At 44.0% G+C, this 18,364-nt stretch overlaps 1 protein-coding gene across 11 annotated transcripts in view; it reads left to right on the plus strand.

Annotated features, from left to right (window-relative positions):
- Nucleotides 1-18,364, plus strand: part of TRPM3 (transient receptor potential cation channel subfamily M member 3) — a 796,659-nt gene that overhangs the window by 756,263 nt on the left and 22,032 nt on the right. The window lies entirely within an intron of this gene.

Here is an 18,364-nt window from a genome sequence, read left to right on the forward strand (position 1 = left end):
TAGGATCAGGCTAAGGCTCGGACTTCATCTGAAATTGCACCTCGGTTCTTCTTTCATTGTTTTGTTTTGTTTTGTTTTGTTTTGTTTTGTTTTGTTTTGTTTTGTTTTTTGCCATTTGTTTTTTTCTTACTCTGCTTCCTCCACTTTCTTCTATCTCATTCTTCTGCAGAGCACTGCCTTTAACAAATCACTTTCGTGCGAATCCTTTGCATAGGGTCACTCCTGGAAGAACTCCACCTAAGAAAGGCACTCAGGCCCCAAGCCTCCTCAGATCCAGCCTGACACAATGTGTATTGGAGGCTCAGGACCCTTCCTTGCAGTACAGAGTAGGAGGCCGGGGTGCCCAGATTATATATACAGCAGACGGTTGATCTGGTCATCTGTAGTAACTATGGCAACAAGATTATCTCTCTCATTACAAATGACAGAGACCAATTTGCACCCTGTACTTCTTTAACCCCTGAAGTTGTTTCTGTAACACAAGGCGTTATGTTCCCAGGAGTCTGTGAAAGAAGTCATTCTTGAAGCAGGAAGGTTTATTCCAGCCTTAGAATCGTTTCTTCCACCATAGATCTCAAATCCCTGCTCTGCACCTGCTCTTCTATCAGGCAGGCCCTGTGAGGAAACAGGAGATGTATAGACACTGTCCTTGTTTTTCAGGAGTTTGTAATTTCAGCCAAGGGGTCGGCAAACTTTTTCTCTTAAAGGTCAGGTGGTATTGAAAGCCATACAGTATACTCGTAACTCCACCACGCAACAATAAATAAACTAATGGGTGTGGCTGTGTTCCAACGAAACTTTATTTACTGAAACCGGAGACAAACCAGACTTGGCCTGTGGGCAGTAGGTTTGCTAAGTCCTCGTCTAAGCCATCCCATCATGCCATTGCCTTGGCTTCCTTCCCCCTTACTTCAGTTGATGAACGTGTGAAACCAGAGCTCCAGGATGGAGTCAATTTCCTATGTGACATTCTGTCCAAATGCAGAAGATGACACTGCTTTGTGCACTTGTTTCTTCCAGGAGAAATGTTACTCTACCAATCCAAGTCCAGCAGACCAAAGGAGATTAGGTCTGTGCTTGTGGAGTTGGTGTATATGGAAACCACACTGCTTGAGGAGTGGATATGGCTCCCAGACCACAAATGCGGATGCTGCCAGAAAATCCGCTTAATTTTTTATTATAATTCCACTGATTTCTGTTTTGAACATGCATCCCCATAACCTGGAGGAAAATCATGACCCAAGGTTCACCTTCCCTGAGGTGGGTTAAGGTTGGCGTAAGGGCAGGATATAGTGGAATTATCACACAGCTGCTGAAACATCCATCATCCCGGTCAGTTGGACCCTTCAGGTCTAGTGGATTTATGACATCTCCCCACTGTCCAAAATCCCTAGACACTATATCCCTCTGAAATCACACTACCCCCAATGGAACTGCCAGGAAAACCATGTAGCATGAGCCCATATAACACATGCAAGTTGGCATTCACTCTCAGACACCCTCACATGTGTGCACAGGCACACATTTCTTCTCTCTCTCCTCCAGTCCTGCTTCTGCTGAGACATTTTTATCTATTTCCTCAAATCTTCCTTTCTCTTGCCCCTTCTACAAATGCTCAAAGGTCCTGAGCTCGTACATTTGGACCACAAAAGCAGCCAGAGACTCAAAGCCTATTTCTGGATTCTACCCTACAGCCCCTCCTTCCCTGATACAGAGCCAATACCTGCTTGAAAGACGAGAGGGAAAAATGAGTACTTCAAAATGCTATTCCACCACACTGATTTAGCTGTCTTGTAAGTAAAAACAGGATGCTCAAATTAATAAATTCACTGGCTCCAGGCATGCTGGATGTAAGCTCCATGTTTCAAAGGGAGGATTGTATGTAAAGGAGTCATGATCTGGTGTCATAATAAATCATCTCACAAGATTGCTACAGGGATCTCTTCAAGTCTTGGAGTGGTAGTAGGTCTGGCAAATTCCTCCAGAATATCCTAGTTCAGTTTCTGTGATGATGGGACTGGTCTAGATTTGTGCTGCCCAATGGCAAGCTGCTAGTCTCATGTGGTTGGTGAACCCTTGAAACGTGGCTGGTGTGAATGAGAATGGATTTTAAATTTGATTTAATTTTAATAAATTTAAATAGCTGCACATTGCTAGTGGCTACCATATTGGACAGCTCAGTTCTAGGATATAAAAACCCTTTAAAATGCCAGCCCCACGAGAAAAGGGACTGCCTCTGCCCGCTCCCTGCTCTGGCCTCAGCATCTCAGACTGTGTCTGTCACATGGTAGATGCTTAGAAATTAGTTAGTATGTGAATGAAACCCTTTGAAGCAAGTAACAGAAAGAGAATCAGGTTGTTATCTGTTTTACACAATTTTTTTTTAATTCGAGTTAAGTTAAATACAGTGACTATGGATTCATGCATCACACACACAGAAAGAAGGGTGAAATCAGGGGATCCTAGAATTGATAGCCTGCTGAAACTTAGCTGAATTTTCAATCGAGAAAAGAACTACAGCCAGGTTGAAGAACTATGTACTGAACAAATCATCATTGTAGTCTGTGTACAGAGAGTATTGTTGGACAGCTACAAGGAAGAGAGGAAAGAAAAGGGAAGGAGAGAGGGAGGGATAAGGAAAAGAGGAGGAACGGAAGAAAGAGGGAAGGGAGCGAGGGAGGGAGGAAGAAAGACAGGCAGGTGCTGCCTTGTTGAGGACAACTAGGGAAGGAAGAGGGAGCTTTGGGGCCCGACAGTGGGACTGGATAAGACCTGTGCACACGGCCCTGCGAGCTCAGAGCTGGGCTGCGCTGAAGGTTGTTACCATGCATCCTGTAACTACAGGCTTTTCCAGAGGCACAGTGTTCTGACCGAACGCAGTGAGGCAGATGGCTGATTTCCACTCAGAGAAGAGCAGAGCACCCCCCTTCTGATAACATGGCAAGATTTCAGCTGCTTGTATTAACAGCAACCAAAAAATAAAGGCTGATCTCCACACAGGTTAACTGTTAGCAAATAGGCTCACATGCTAATTTTTTTTTTTTCTCAAATGTGACAAAGTCCAGATACACCTGCAGCCTCAATATTGGGGGACGGGGGGAGCAAAGTGCTCAAGATCTCGAACAAGATACTGTCCAGTGGAGCGAAGAGCTTCCTGTAGCTAGATTGCAGACCACGTCTGCCAAGTGATGTTTGACTGAATTGCTTGGCTTCCGGCCAAGTTGGTGGTATCTGAAGTATCAGGCCTGAGGTTCAAGCTGAGGACATGCTTCGCAGGAGACCCCAATAACTTCAGGTCAGATACAGAATTTTGAGTCCTCGGCTTACTGACACACTCAATTCAAGTTGATGACATCCACTGATGAGTTAAGGATAGAGGGAGTGATTTCTTGACCTGGGCTGTGGTTACACGGATTTTCATTTTATACCAGACATATATGTTTTATGGACTCTTCTGTATATATGTCTCACAATGTAATATAAAAGGGAATAAAGCAGACAGCCTGCTATCACATTTTCCAGATTCTGATTGGAATGAGTTCATTCATACAGTGACTTTTACTGAGCACTTCTGTGTGCCTGGCACTGGGCTACGAACTGGGAGCTAGAAAGAGACATGCTTCATTGCCTCGGCTTTGAAAAAAGTTTAATGGAGAAGATTGACAAGTAAACAGATCATTGCAAATCACCGTGACACATATTTCCATAGAATGGATATATAAAGCCTGAAGAAAAGAACACACTTATTTGGGGGTGAGGAAGGGGAGATGTGCCAAAGCAAAACAAGAGAGGACAAAGTACAGTCAGAAAAATTCTCCTGGGGGTAACAGGTAAGCTGGATCACGAAAGATGTTAAGAGTTTTGCAGACAGATGATGGGAAAGCATTTAGACAGAGGGACTGTCAGGTACACAGCTAGAGAGGGGTGACAAGGTGTGCCAGGTAGAGACATATGGAGATAGCAGAGAGATTCCCTCCCTGGACCAGCCGTTGTGGTTAGTACCCCCTACAAGGTGCTCCCAAGCCTTTCTTGACCTACCCTGGGCCAACACGTGGCATTGGATGTATATCCCCCACTGGACAGTATGCATTTTTGGAGAGTAGGTGCCAGGGTCGGTGTCCATCTTTTTTTTTTTTTTTACCACATTTGAGTGAATGAATGGAGAGGAGGTTGCAAAGGGCTTTGTAGGCCAAGCTACAGAATTTGGATCTCTCTCTCTCTCTTTTTTTTTTTTTTCTCTTATGGGAAATTCACAGCTCACCTTGTATGGAGCCCCTTTCTAAGTTAAGTCTGGTTTATGGACTTCGTGGGTTGTGATTGCCGAGTGGGGAGACTGGGACTGGAAAATATACAACCAGGGGGCTCATTTCAGGAAAACTAGAAAAACCAGAGAAGAGCCCTTTGTTCCCAAATGTCTTCTGAAGGAGAAGTAGCAAGCTTCAAAGAATCTAAACATCCCCTGAATAGGTTAAACCTACTGACTCTTCTCCCCTTAGTGTGAGGTATTTGAATCTTTAATCTTAACCCCCAAAAGAGCTGAAATCAGCATTCGGGGAAGGAGAGTTAAAATGGGGGCAGGTAATGAAGCAGATGGCTCAGACTGGGTGAGGCCGACTTTGAGCAGCCAGAGGACAGCACGAGGCGACTGTGTGCCCGGAGGGCAGAGAGTGAGACAGGGCATGGGGGAGGTTCACAAGGAGAGAGGTGGCAAAAACAGCTTTGCCTACAGTGCAGTTTTGCCAAAGGCCCCAGCGATGCCGGCTGCCTCCAAAAACCATCTTCCATGCTGCCTGCAGTAAATTGCTGATGCCTGAATTTAAATATCGGGATTGCTTGAAGTTCTAAAAGCCTCAGGCTCCCCCAGTTCAGTCTGCAGGCACTGGGCTTCCCAGCTCCAGCTTCTCCGGTTCAGCCAGGCTTCTCCACATCTATGCCACCCCCCCGCTTCACTGCTAGAAGACTAGCAGAGGTGCAGAAGAGAGGGAGGAAGGGGGGCGGGAATTAAGTGCGTTCGGGTACCACCCTCTCTCACCTTTTCCTGCAGTTCATCCTTTACCTGTCTGCAAATCCATCAAAAATCCATTTTTCAGGGAACTCAAAGCTCTAAAAGCCCAGGACAACCAAGAGAAGCTGGAACACTCCAAGTTTTCCTGTGCCCACGAAATCTCCCTCAGTGAGATTCTCCACTGGTTCTCCACCAGAGGCAATTCTGCCCCACCCCCTGTCCCCGGGAGACATTTGACAATGCCTAGTAGTTTGGGTTGTCAAACTTGGAGGACGTCTACTGGCATCTACTGATAGAGGCCAGGTATGCTACTACCCATTTTAGGAAGCACAGGACAGCCCCCCAAAGAATTAGCCAACCCAGAGACACCTGGGTGGCTCAGTCGGTTAAGCATCCAACTCTTCATTTCAGCTCTAGTCATGATCTCAGGGTTCATGAGATCGAGCCCCACATTGGGCTCTGTGCTGACAGTGCGGGGCCTGCTTGGGATTCACTCTCTCCCTCTCCCTGTCTCTCTGTCCCTCCTCTGCTTGTGCACTCTCTCTCTCTCTCTCTCAAAATAAAAAACTAAAAAAAAAAAAAAAAAGAATTAGCCAACCCAAAATGTCAATAGTACTGAGGTTGAGTAACCCTTATCTATCAGAATCCAAAATTCAACTTGTCGCCTCTCAAAGAGAAATGTCACAAGATAGTTGCTTTTAACATCTGCAAGGTCCTGAAAAACAGATCTGAAAAGATCCCAAGTCCTCATAACCTGAAGCCAGGAACAAAGTGCACTGCCCCTGCCCCCCACCGCCACCCCTTAACGGGTTTCACATCTCTCTCGTCTCTGTTCACTCTCTTCAGACCAAAGACCAAGTTGGACATCACACAATCATGGTGTCACAATGGCCAACATGACAAACGAGTAGGTCCCATCTCCTGCTCTTGAGCACCAATTTTGGATAGAATAAATCTAGCTGTCATTACAGTGAAAGATGAGGGACCCCAGAGGCCTGACCATTCAGAATTCAGCAAAAGTGTAGCTGATCTAGGTGAAGTCTAGCAAACTTCAATACTTCCCTTGCCAAGTTTATAGCTGAGAAAAGTCAGCGGCATTTTTTTTTTTTTAACTAGGAAAGCACCATTGTGCACTAACAAAAAGTAGTTTGAGCGACCTCCGAAGTCCTGTGAAATTGTCCTGTTCAATCATTCCAGCTCACCATCTGGGACGAAGTGGGAAGGAGAACTATATTCCCCACAATCAGACTCCATAGTTACAGTTACTGACCAACTTAACACCTCCAGGCCACATTCAAAACCATTTTTAAGCATTTGCTGGAGCCCTTGACTCTCTCCTGAGTAGATCACGGGGTCCAGCTTTACAAAATCACAGTCCTTGAAGCAAAGGAATGAAGTCTGCTGCGTGCCCTTTTTAATATTCTGAACAAGGACTTCAGAAGTAAAATGCCACTGTGAACTGAGTGGTTAGAGTATGGTTCCAGGAAAGCCAGTTGCTGACAAGTACTTCAAAGTCCCTTATGCCACCTGAGGAACATAGTGTTCAACTACGGAACTATATGTGGTGTGCACGGTTCTATTATACAGCAAGTAATTGAATATACAGGGGAGGGACACCTCTATCAAATAGGTCACGCACTAAAAGACTAGATTCTTTTCAGTGGATTTAAGACTGTACACCCTCTCAGGAGTCTACATAAGATAACCAAGTTTTGAAAATGTCACTGCTTTTTGAAAAATGTATGGCAGTTGTACTTAAGCAGATTGTACCAAATATAAGGAGACCGGAGTTCTTTATTAGGTGTCAAGTGTGTTATAAAGGCTGTCAAGAGTTTCATGGGTTTCTTCTGGCATTTCTAAGAGAAGGGAAGTTAGTTAACATTTGTTGAGATCCTAGTACAGTGGTTGGCACGGGGCCAGACACATGATATACTACAGCGCGTTCAGTCCCCGTTTACTGTTGATGTGCCGAAAGAACAGAGATGAGATAACTTGCTTGTGGCACACAGCCAGGGCAGCAGAGGTGGAACTGGAACCCAAGCCTATCTAACTCCTAAGCCCATGTTCTGATTTCTCCATGATAACAAAAGGTTGCATCCATCTGATTCCGCAGTCGTCCTTTTCCCCTGCCCCTCACTGTGGGCACCGGACCACAGTCATGCATTTACTTACGTAGCTACTTCTCAAGTGCCCTGCTTGGCACTGGAGGGAAAGTAGTAAACAAGAGAGTCCTCACCTTTTCTTTTGCGAGAGTTACATCCTACTGGGGACAGGAGGGAGATAGACCATTAGTAACCAAATAAGATGCTTTGGGGTCATAATAAGTCTCATAAAGAAAGTAGATCAAAGTAATAGACTTGGGGGTCATTGGGGTGAGGAGTTAGGAGTGCAGTTTTGCATAGGATGGTCAGGGAACGGCCTTGAAGAGAGAATATTGAGTTGAAATGTAAATGATGAAAACAGGTGTGGCAAAAACTGGGGACAGAACGCTCCAGTCAGAGGGAACAACAAGGACAAAAGCCATGTGTTTGGAATGATCTAGGTGTGTTCAGCCAGGATCAGAAAGAATGCCAGTGGGATCGGACTTTAAGATCTTCCAGCAGCTGGAGTTGGTATGACATGTCATGGTGGAGTGCCTGGGATCCATGGGTGACTTAGTTCCAAGTTAGGGACTGAATTTAAAATCAGGATCAGCAACTCTGCAGGAGTTCAGGAAACCACCATATGCTGAAAATCAGGAGGGCAGGGAATCTTCCCGAAAACAGTGCCTTCCAGAATCAGGAAGGGAGCTGCCTCCAGTGTTGGAGCCATCCTGAGGCCTCACTGAAGGTTTCCTATCTCCCTGGGACAGTGATGCCTTTGCTACTCTTAGAAGCATCATCACGGATGACTTAGACACTCACATGGAAAATACGTATACGTCGTACCTCCTGAGAGGAGATTTACCTATCTCTGTGAGGATGTCAGAATAGCCTTCATCATCAAAACTGTGAACATCTTAGTGATGTAAACAAGAAGGATGCAGCATTTGTAAATGAGACATGGCTCACAGACAGCTCAGAATATTACAAATTGGGAAGAGCCATCTAAAAGGTGTTAGCCTCCCAGATACCAGTGGCAGAGACTGGATATGACATTCTCTGGGGAGAAGGGGGAGAAACCTTACAGAAGAGTCTGCTTTGAGGAGTGATCATTAGTCCCATAGCGGTTCACATTTATGGAGTGCCTGGTGTGGGTGGAGAACTCAGTTAAGAATCGTTTGAGTTAGCGTGACAGGGACAGCCCAGGACAGAGCCAGGAGCCAGACACTCTGAATCCCAGTTCTGTCGCTGCTAATAACTCTATGACCTTGAGCAAGTCAGCAAACCTCTCTGTTCATCAGCATTCTTAACAAATTAAGGACAGTAAGGAGGTCTGCCTTGGAACACTGTTAAGAAAAAGAGCAGTCTTTCCCAAATGAATACAACAAGCCCCAGAAATACAGGAGTTCATGCATATTAGTGTGTGTTTTGAAGCTAAAATCTGCGTCAATGTCAGGGTGTGATGTGTTCAAAGAAAAACATTAATAAATAATAGCACTGGTGATGTGCAGATGTGCCAAATTAAGGAAAGGGATAGATACCCAGAGGACTGAAGTTTGGGAAAGAAAGAAAACAAAATTTGCACTTTAAAAGGCACAATATCGGGGTGCCTGGGCAGTGCAGTTGGTTATGTGTCCGACTCTTGATATCAGCTCTCACAGTTCATGAGTTCGAGCCCCACCTCAGGCTCTGTGCTGATGGCACGGAGCCTGCTTGGGATTTTGTCTCTCCTTCTCTCTGCCCCTCCCCTGCTTGTGCGCTCTCTCTCTCTCAAAATAAATAAATAAATAAATAAAGTTTTAAAGGCACCATACCAAGGGCTACTTGGAGATAAGATGATATTGGTAATACCAGGGGAAGGACGAAGTGGGGGGTACTTGTAGGGTTGAATCTTCTAAAGCCAAAGCTTGCAGAGATGTTACTTAAGCCTCCAGTTCCTTCCAGCAGGGAAGCTGGCTCCAGATAGATGCAGGAGCTCAGCATTGTCTAGACAGAGAGGTACCTTCCAGCCTCCTCTATTCTACTATGTTCTTTTGAAAACCAGCCTGTTGAAACAAGCCAAAACCAATGGTCTCAAATAGCATGGCTCTCTATCGTCACAGCAAACTAGAACCAAGGTTCTGTTGCTCCTGCCTGTCGTGAAAAAGCATGATTTTGTTTGCCCCATTGCGCCTGCCTTTGAGCCAACCTGAAAACCATTCTAGACAGCTAACCCAGCTATTCATCCACTCATGTGCTCAGCAGAGATTTAGAACCTACTCCGCTCCAGGCCCTGGGCTGTGTACTGGGAGCACAATAATGAGTAAAGCCAGTGAAGCTCCTGCCTCCTGAGGAGCCTAGTGGAGGCAGCAGATATCAAACACAGAATCATGCAATTACTGAATCATAAGCTCTGATAAGTGTATGTTCAAGAAATACAGGATGCTGTTAGAACATCTGAACAAGGAGACTCAGGAAAAGGCTTTCTGAATAAGTGACTTTTAAGCTATGCTATGCAAAATAAGTAGGATTTTGCCAGGCAACAAGTAGGAAAAAAGCCAGGGAGTGGGGAATAGCATGTGTCAAGGCCCTGTGGCAAGAAGGAGGTAACGCTTAACCAGTAACTGAGAGAAGCCCAGCATGGTAGAAGCATAATGTGCAAGGGGGCAAAAACGTATGAAATAAAGCTGAAGGGGCAAATGAGGGTGACGTTGTACAGGGCCTTTTAGACCAATGTAAAGATATGAATATTCTCCTACATTCAATGGAAAATCTGTGAAGGGTTTGGTGCAGGAATTGAGTTGTGGTGATGGTGGTGGTGTGTGTAGGCATGTGTGTAGGTGATGTGAGTTGTATGATTTGATCAATCAGCATCAATACCACGGTTACCAATGGGTCCTGTTGAGACCTCAGCAAGCACCAGATCATGCACATTAGGAGCTAGCAGACCTGACTTCCAGGAGAAGTTTTACCTTCCTGTGCTGGCTACATGGACCCAAACCCAGCTCCTAGGTGTGAATGGAAGCACATGGACTTAAACTAGACCACTAGTGGTCCCTACTGGGGCAGTATGGCCCCCATCGTTTGGAAATTTCATCTTGAAATGCAAAGAGTGTTTCTTTTTGCCCTCTCTGTTTCGGGGGTACCACTGGCAGTTAGTAAGTGGAGCCCAAGGAGGGTACATGTCCTACAATGCACAGGACATTTCTACAATGAAGTGTTTTTCTCTGCCCCATTCCCACACGCTTCCATGTAAGTGAAAAACCCGGTTCCAATTATCTGAGCCTAACTCCATTTTACCTTTAAAAGCACAATATTTTTGCATGTTTTTAGTAAGTAGTGAATTTCTTCCAGGAATGAAACACCATGAAAATTGAGGGCAATGGTATTTTGTTGGAACTTTCCCACAGGTGGTTCACCATTGAGAAAACCAGCTCACCAAGGACAGTGCCACTCATTGTACTTGAGTCCTTGATCAGCCCATACGTTTGTGGCTATGTCATTCGTGAAGTCTTCATATAGATGTAAGCATCTGACCCTGGCACTATAGCTTGTAGAATAGTTAGACTGGAGCATTTATATTTGGGAACATTTATAATATTATTACATGTTACTGTCCTTTTATTTCCCCTTTATATTAAAATTAGGACATTCTATTGATTTTTCTGTGATTGTGAGTACTGATAAATTATACCACCCATACATTTTTTCTCAGAATAGTAAACAAGCGTTTGAAGATATTTATTATTAAAAAAAAAAAAGGCGTTGCGTCTGATAAGGTTGGGAACAACTGAGCAAGCCCATTCATTGCTCCAAAATACTGTGCTTTTAACAGTGTACCTACTTCCCATGTTTGGATGGTCTCTCGGTAACTTTAACATGCAGAGAATTCTGTGTAAAAATTGTAGACCAGAGGTGTCAAGGCTGACATCCCCAGTGAGAAGCCATGTTGGTATCATATGCCCCCGAGATGATATAATGAGAAGACACTTGACCTTTCTGGTGTTCCTCCCCAAAAGTCCACAACCCCAGTCTAATCATTCTGGGGAGGCGGGGAGAGGTGGAAGGGAGAATCAGATATCAAATGATATCAGAATCAGTGTCAAATCAAGTGACACTCAACAAGATGCCAGACTGGTATTCCTCAAAACCTTTAAGGTCATGAAAAGCAAGGAAGACTGAGAACTGTCACAAACCACAGGAGACTAAGGGGACATAATGACTAAATGCACCATAGCATCCTGGATGGGATCCTGCAGGAAAGAAAGGACATCACTGGAAAACAGGTGAAGTGTTGAATCAAATCTGAAGTTTAGTTCATAGTAATGACCAATGCAGATTTCTCTGTTTGGGCAATTGTAAAATGGTTGTATACAATTTTAACATTAGAGGAGACTGGGTAAGGGCATCCAGGAATTCTCTGTACTAGCTTTGCAACTTTTATGTAAGTCTAAAAGTATTCAAGTTTTTTATAAACTTGTTTAAAAAAAAACATAGGAAGACATTAGGGGTCCCACATTTAGTTATAACTTAAGGAATTTTTCTAAAGGTATAAAATAATCATCACATGAAAGGACACAAAACAAATGTCACAATGTCCCTGGACCCTCACACTCCAGGGTCAATATATGAAAAAGACAAAGATGCCATGGGAACCACGGGAAACTAATGTAAAACATCGTGTCTTCGGTGAATATACAAATGCCAGGAGACATGGTAGAAATGGAGAGAATGCAGTGGGCGGGTCAATCAGGTGAACTGAGACCAAGCTTTGAAGAAGAGGGGCATTGCTGGCAAGACTGAAAAGCTGATTGACAGAAGCAAAAAGAGAGATGAATAAGCAGGCTATTCTTGGGGACAGTTTGTGTCAAGCAGTAATGAGATGTGAGGGTAACAAAAATAATAATAGCAAATACTTAAATAGAATCTATATATCAAGCATTGTCTCACATGTTCGCAGATGCTCCCTCATTTGCCCCCTGTAACAATCCTATGAGGTAGGATTATGGCCCCTGTTTTTAAATTAATTTTTTTAATGTTTTTATTTATTTTTGAGACAGAGATACAGAGCATGAGCAGGGGAGGGGCAGAGAGAGACACACAGAATCCAAAGCAGGCTCCAGGCTCTGAGCTGTCAGCACAGAGCCTGACACGGGGCTCGAACTCACGGACTGCGAGATCATGACCTGAGCCGAAGTCAGATGCCCAACCAACTGAGCCACCCAGGCGCCCCTATGGCCCCTGTTTTTAATGGACAAGTAGACTGAGGCACGGAGAACTAATGTCCTAATGTATATATTAGATTAAGTGCTATGACGTCTCCACTTTTGTAGAAAGGTCATATGGTTTGACCTAATAAGTAACTGGCCTCAGATGCACAGCTATTTGGAAGATGGACCCGGACTTTGAAACCTGGTAGCTGGCTCAGCAGCCTGGGCTGGGGGCCTCTGAGCTAGAGGGCCTCTTACACAAATGACTGGCATATATTGAGTACTCACTACATATCAGGAACTATCTAAAGCTTTACGTGTCTCGACAACTCATTTCCCTCTGCAGCAACACTCTTGAGGTGGTATGAATATCACCCAATTTACAGTTGAGCCAACTGAGGCCCAGAGAGCTTCAGTGGCCTGCCAGAGGTTGCACAGCTAACAAATGGCAGAGCTGGGATTTAAACCCAAGCTGGTGGCTCCAGAGCATTGGTCCAGTGCTCTCTGCCTCTCCCGTGTTTACGGGTGTGGTATGGCAGAATTGACTGAGACAAGCTTTCACAGCAGTTTGATAGTCTGGAGAGAAGAGGCTTTCCCTGTCAAACCTCAAAGCAGATGCCCAGGGCTTTACATTTGATGGGACATGCAGGAGGGGGATGTTGTATCTTCTGGCCAGCTCAGAGGGAATGACGTTGTTGTTCTGGGGGAAGAGAAAATTGACCTCAGAATCTCTTCAAAAAATAAGCAAGGAAATAAAAGAGAATAAAAGGGAGCAAAAGAAGAGAAAGAATGTTGAGAGATTGGAAGAAGCATTCCAATGATGGGGGCTGGCTTCTGTCAACATCTAAATGACATGCGGAACATCCCATGGAATTTGGTGCTCAGATTTACCACATCCAACAGTGTTGTGGTCAGGTCAGAATGGCCCTATACTTAATCTACTTAATGTGCACCAGGATTCTCTTAGGCAGAAAAGAAAAAATAGTCAAAGGTTGTTTGTCTGGTGAGTTAACTTTTTACAATTCCATTTCATAATATGACCTAAACCTTTACTAATGTTAATGTCCAATGAACCCAAATTAGCAAAAAAAAAAAAAAAAAAAAAATCTATACTACATCATTTTAAGAAATGCAATGCCATTATCGTTACATGTATACAACATCTTAAGCTAGCTGTGGATTGGCTGGCAAGAAGATTCTATACAAGTAAAGAGTTTCAGAATCTAAAATAACTCCAATCTTGGGGCACCTGGGTGGCTCAGTCGGTTAAGTGTCCGACTTCAGCTCAAGTCATGATCTCGCAGTCCGTGAGTTCCAACCCGCGTCAGGCTCTGTGTTGACAGCTCAGCCTGGAGCCTGCTTCAGATTCTGTCTCCCTCTCTCCCTGTCCCTCCCCCACTCATGCTCTGTCTCTCTCTCTCTCTCTTTCTCTCTCTCTCTCAAAAATCAATAAACATTAAAAAAAATTTTAAATATCTCCAATCTTGAGCACTAAGTAATTCAGGCCACCAGTTCCACACAACAATGGAAACCTCTTTATCTCTTTAAATCTCAAAATGGAGCAATTTAAGTACCATTGTTCATGGATCAACATTTTGGGTCAGTTCCATGGAAATATAGCTTAGACTTGGGACAGACATAAACAAGGTATAGGTATCCCCAAAATTAATTCATTCATATGAAAATTTAATTAGTTAAATGGAAAGGGTACCATAATGAATATATTGTTGGCCCCATTCTGCCCACTTGGCCCTGTATATGGCTCATAACAATGGCAATTCTTTCTGATTCTGAAGCACATGAGCATGACTGTGAACATCTCACTCGGTCTCAGATGCTGACACACTTCCACCAGTTGGTACAGCCAAATCCCTTTGCCTGCTATTCCTCAACTCAACACCATATTGTAATCTGGGACCATTTGCAGCCGGGCATATCCATGGCAACCGTCGATATAACCAGTTCTTTTACTCACCTAGTAACGTGAAACAATAGGCTAATTGTTCATGACACACAGCAAAACAAGATTTGGCTTTTTCCCTGGATTATGCATTATATTAGGCCTGTCCTCAACCTCTTCTCAACAGAGATCCCAAACCTAACACTATGTTGCTAAATGAAGCCATCAGTCCCAGTGGGTGCAAACAGCGATGTCTGAGCAAACAGCTTATTCTTGGGCCCATCGACACACTCGGAGGAAATGGGAAACCTCTGTTTCCATGGCTTAAAAAACAGCCTCTTAAACTGAAGAGGACTTAAACTGAGTCTTCGAGCCTGTGTGATGAAGTATCTTGTCCAATACCCCATGAATGGTCCTTCCTGACCTGGAATTAATTGTTCACGCCCCTTCCAAAGAATATCGGTTTGTTCATTTCCATAAACAACACTGGGTAATCAATAAAATGAAAACTGGGCTTTGTCATTTCTTTCACCATATTTGTGGTGATAAATACACATCTTCCATTTACACTGAGTGTATTATCCACACAGATGCGGAGCTTAAAGTAAGCATGTTGGCCAAAAATTACTTATGGTCAAACTTACTCTCCAGAGTCTTTATACACAGTATTACCTGTGGACATCACCGTCTGGGAGCCACTGATCCAAACAAAAGAATGAAACACAAGTGAAGTCTATATGCAGATGTCTGGACATTCAACTTAAACATAGCTGTCAACTCCCTCATCATGAGAAAGGGGACAATGTGGTAGCTAAGATGATGGAATATCTTAGGTTTGAATTCAGGCTCTGAGGCCTCTTACTAGCCATGTGTCATTGAGACAGTTACTGCCTATTTGTGCCTCAGTTTACTTATCCGTAAAATTGACATAATAGTACCTGTTATGGGCTAAAGTATTTCCCCCAAAATCATGTGTTGAATTCCTAACCCCCACTGTGACTGTGATGAGGGCTTTGGAACATGATTAGATTTAGAGGAGATGAGAAGGACTCTCAAGATGGGATTAGTGCCCATATAATAAGAGACAGTGGAAGGCTTGCTTCCTCTCTCTCTGCTGTAGGAGGACACAGGGAGAAGACAGCCATTTGCAAGCCAGAGAGAGGGCTTTCACTGGGGAACCAATTCCACTGATACCTAGGTCTTAGACTTCCCAGCCGCCAGAATTGGGAGAAATTAATGTCTATTGCTTTTTGTTGGGACACTTTGAGCTCACTAAGACACTACCTCATATTTTTTTTTGTCTTATTTTTCATGAGCTGAAATTTATAAAACATGCAGAATAGTCCCTGCAATTTTATTGTCAAATGAAATCTTTTTTTTTTATTTTTTAAAATTTTTAATGTTTACTTACCTTTGAGAGAGAGAGAGAGAGAGAGAGAGAGAGCATAAGCAGGGGACGGGGAGACAGAGTGAGACACAGAATCCGTAGCAGGCTCCAGGCTCTGAGCTGTCAGCACAGAGCCCGATGTGGGGCTTGAACCCATGAACCATGAGATCATGACTTGAGCTGAAGTCGGACGCTCAACCAACCAAGCCACCCAGGCGCCCCAATTGTCAAATGAAATCTTAAAAGTAAATGAATAGATAAGAAATCCTCAAGTGTTTCTTACAGGACTTTCACTATTTTGTCTTAGCCATCAGCCTCTCTATACCCTTACTACCTTTTTAAAAAACACATATTTTTAAACATACATTTAAAAGTATTAACTCATATATGTGAAATATATGAGCTGATATATGTGAGAGCATCTGGCATAGAATCTGACACACCTGTCTCCAAGAGGGATTGAACTACAATTTTCTCGAGATATAATTCTAAATCCTTGCCGTACTTGAGTTTCAAACTTGTTTCATCAGACCCATATCAACCCTGTTCTTTGAAAGGTCATAGATAAACACTTGACCATCCGCCTTATGTATGTCCACGTTGGCGTGGCCTCAAGGAACAAAGATCACTGTCATCGCTCACCCCACCGGACATTGGTTTTATGTTACTTAAGTAGAATTGCATCTTACACTGGGATTTGATCACAGGTCAGATGTTAAATGCACACAGGAGGCTACTCCTCTATATCCATATATAGCTAACTTAGCAATTAAGTAATCCACTTGACCCCACAACTTTCTTTTAGCTCACCTCTCTCTTCTGTCTTCTCAGGTGTGGCTGTGCTCACACACACATGTAGATGTGTCATCACTGAGCATGCAGCACAGAGCCTGTGTATTAATCATCCTCTTTTGACTAATCGGCTGTACAAGATACAGGGACACAGAGACAGAACATTCAGTTACAAATTCTCCAAGCTTGTAGCCCACAAGCTGGTCCACCAGAGCCCGGAGAACAGCCTTTGTTTCACAATCAGGCAAGGGAGAGAGTGGGGAGAGCCCGACGTGTTCCTTTTCTACGTAGGACTCAGAAACTAGCCAGTTTTATACTATTTGTAGTTTAGTGTTCAGATGTCCCTGAAGGTCTATTCAGACCAGCATGGCCCAAGGAAATGCCACCACACAGCATTACTGAGAGTGGAACTTCATGAAACATAAGCTTGTTAAAAAAAAATGATGGCTGTGTGTTTTTAAAATATATGTGTGTGTGTGTGTGTGTGTGTGTGTGTGTGTGTGTATAAAATATATGTGTGTTAGTGTGTGTGTGTATATATATATATATATATATATATATATATATATATATATATGTATATGAGCTGTCTCATCACTAGTTTGCATTTTGTGCAATGACCAAGTGAAGTCATCTTATTTTCCAGCACTCTGACCAACATAGTCAACTCAGTTGTTTGGGAAAACAGCAGCATCTTGGTTGAGGGGTAGGGGGAAGGGAGCATCCAAGTCTAAGAGGAAAATGTGGATGTGATATAAACCATCTATTTTGGGGCACCTGGGTGGCTCAGTCATTTAATCGTCCAACTCTTGGTTTTGGCTCAGGTTATGATCTCACAGTTCGTGAGTTCACAAACTCTGCCCTGATGTGCGGAGCCTGCTTGGGATTCCCCCCACATCTCTCAAAATAAAAAATAAATAAATAAATAAACCATCTATTTCACCTAAGGGGAAAAAAAAAGAAAAAAAAAAGAAAGAACCTTCCTATCTTCACAAAGAAAGGAAATGTGAATTTAAATCTACCACTGCTCAGTAAAACTGTCTACACATCTTTCAGACTGCCAGCTACAGCTTTTGGTTGGGTGTCCTGAGCCAGAAAAGGTTAAGATACTTAAGGAACAGAGGTGATTTTCCCATATCTGAGCTTCCTGTCCTTTGACACAGTGGGTCCAGCAGTTTGCACAAGGAAGCAGCCATGGAACAGTGTAGTGGTAATGGGAAAACGTAGGATTGTGTTCTGAAGCCATCAGTGAGAACCCTGTTCCCTCCCCCCCCAGCCTCACACTGTGAGCATTGCTTCTGTCTAAAAAAGGTGGTTTTGCTCAAGTCAGATTAGAATCAGCTTTCCCTAAGCAGACTGCTGTTTGGCCCATAAAGGCAGGACAACTCTTCACGTGGGTGGGATTGAGAGAAAACTTGTGAGCCCAGGCACCTGCTTTCATGATCACCCATTTCTTTCAGACGGGTGGGTGCAAAGGGGAGTCTGAGAGTCTCTGCTGCAGAATGTGGGGGACCAAAATTCAGCTGGCTTCAGTCCTCCCACCTGGGGACAGGGGTTTGGTCCCTATTTCATTTCAGGACGTTGGGGATCAATTAAGAAAAAAAATAAAACAAATCACGAAGAGAGGCGTTACTTAGTAGAACAAGAAACCGTCAAGCAGGAGCTAAAAATGGGTGAAGGGGAATTACTGTTTCTTTAGTAGAGCCAGTAAGGATTACGGTAAATAGTTGCACTCATCATTATCTGATTAGATCCTTGGAAGTCCCGGCCAAGGCCCCGTGTGTTGCGCCCCACCCCCCCTTAATGTTCTTTCCTCTTCTCCAGATACTGTGCCCTGCACTGCTTCAGACACAAGAATTTGCCTGTGGCTCACAGAATGCAGCAGCATGCGTCTACCCCAGGGCCTTTGCCCTGGCAGTGCCTGCTGCCTGGAGCACCCTGTCCTCAGAGAGCCTCCTGACCCACACCCTCACCTGCTCCCCCGTACCTTCTCAGTGTGGCTCCCAGCCA

The sequence above is a fragment of the Neofelis nebulosa genome, chromosome 12 (genome assembly GCF_028018385.1).
Source record: "Neofelis nebulosa isolate mNeoNeb1 chromosome 12, mNeoNeb1.pri, whole genome shotgun sequence".
NCBI lineage: Eukaryota > Metazoa > Chordata > Mammalia > Carnivora > Felidae > Neofelis > Neofelis nebulosa.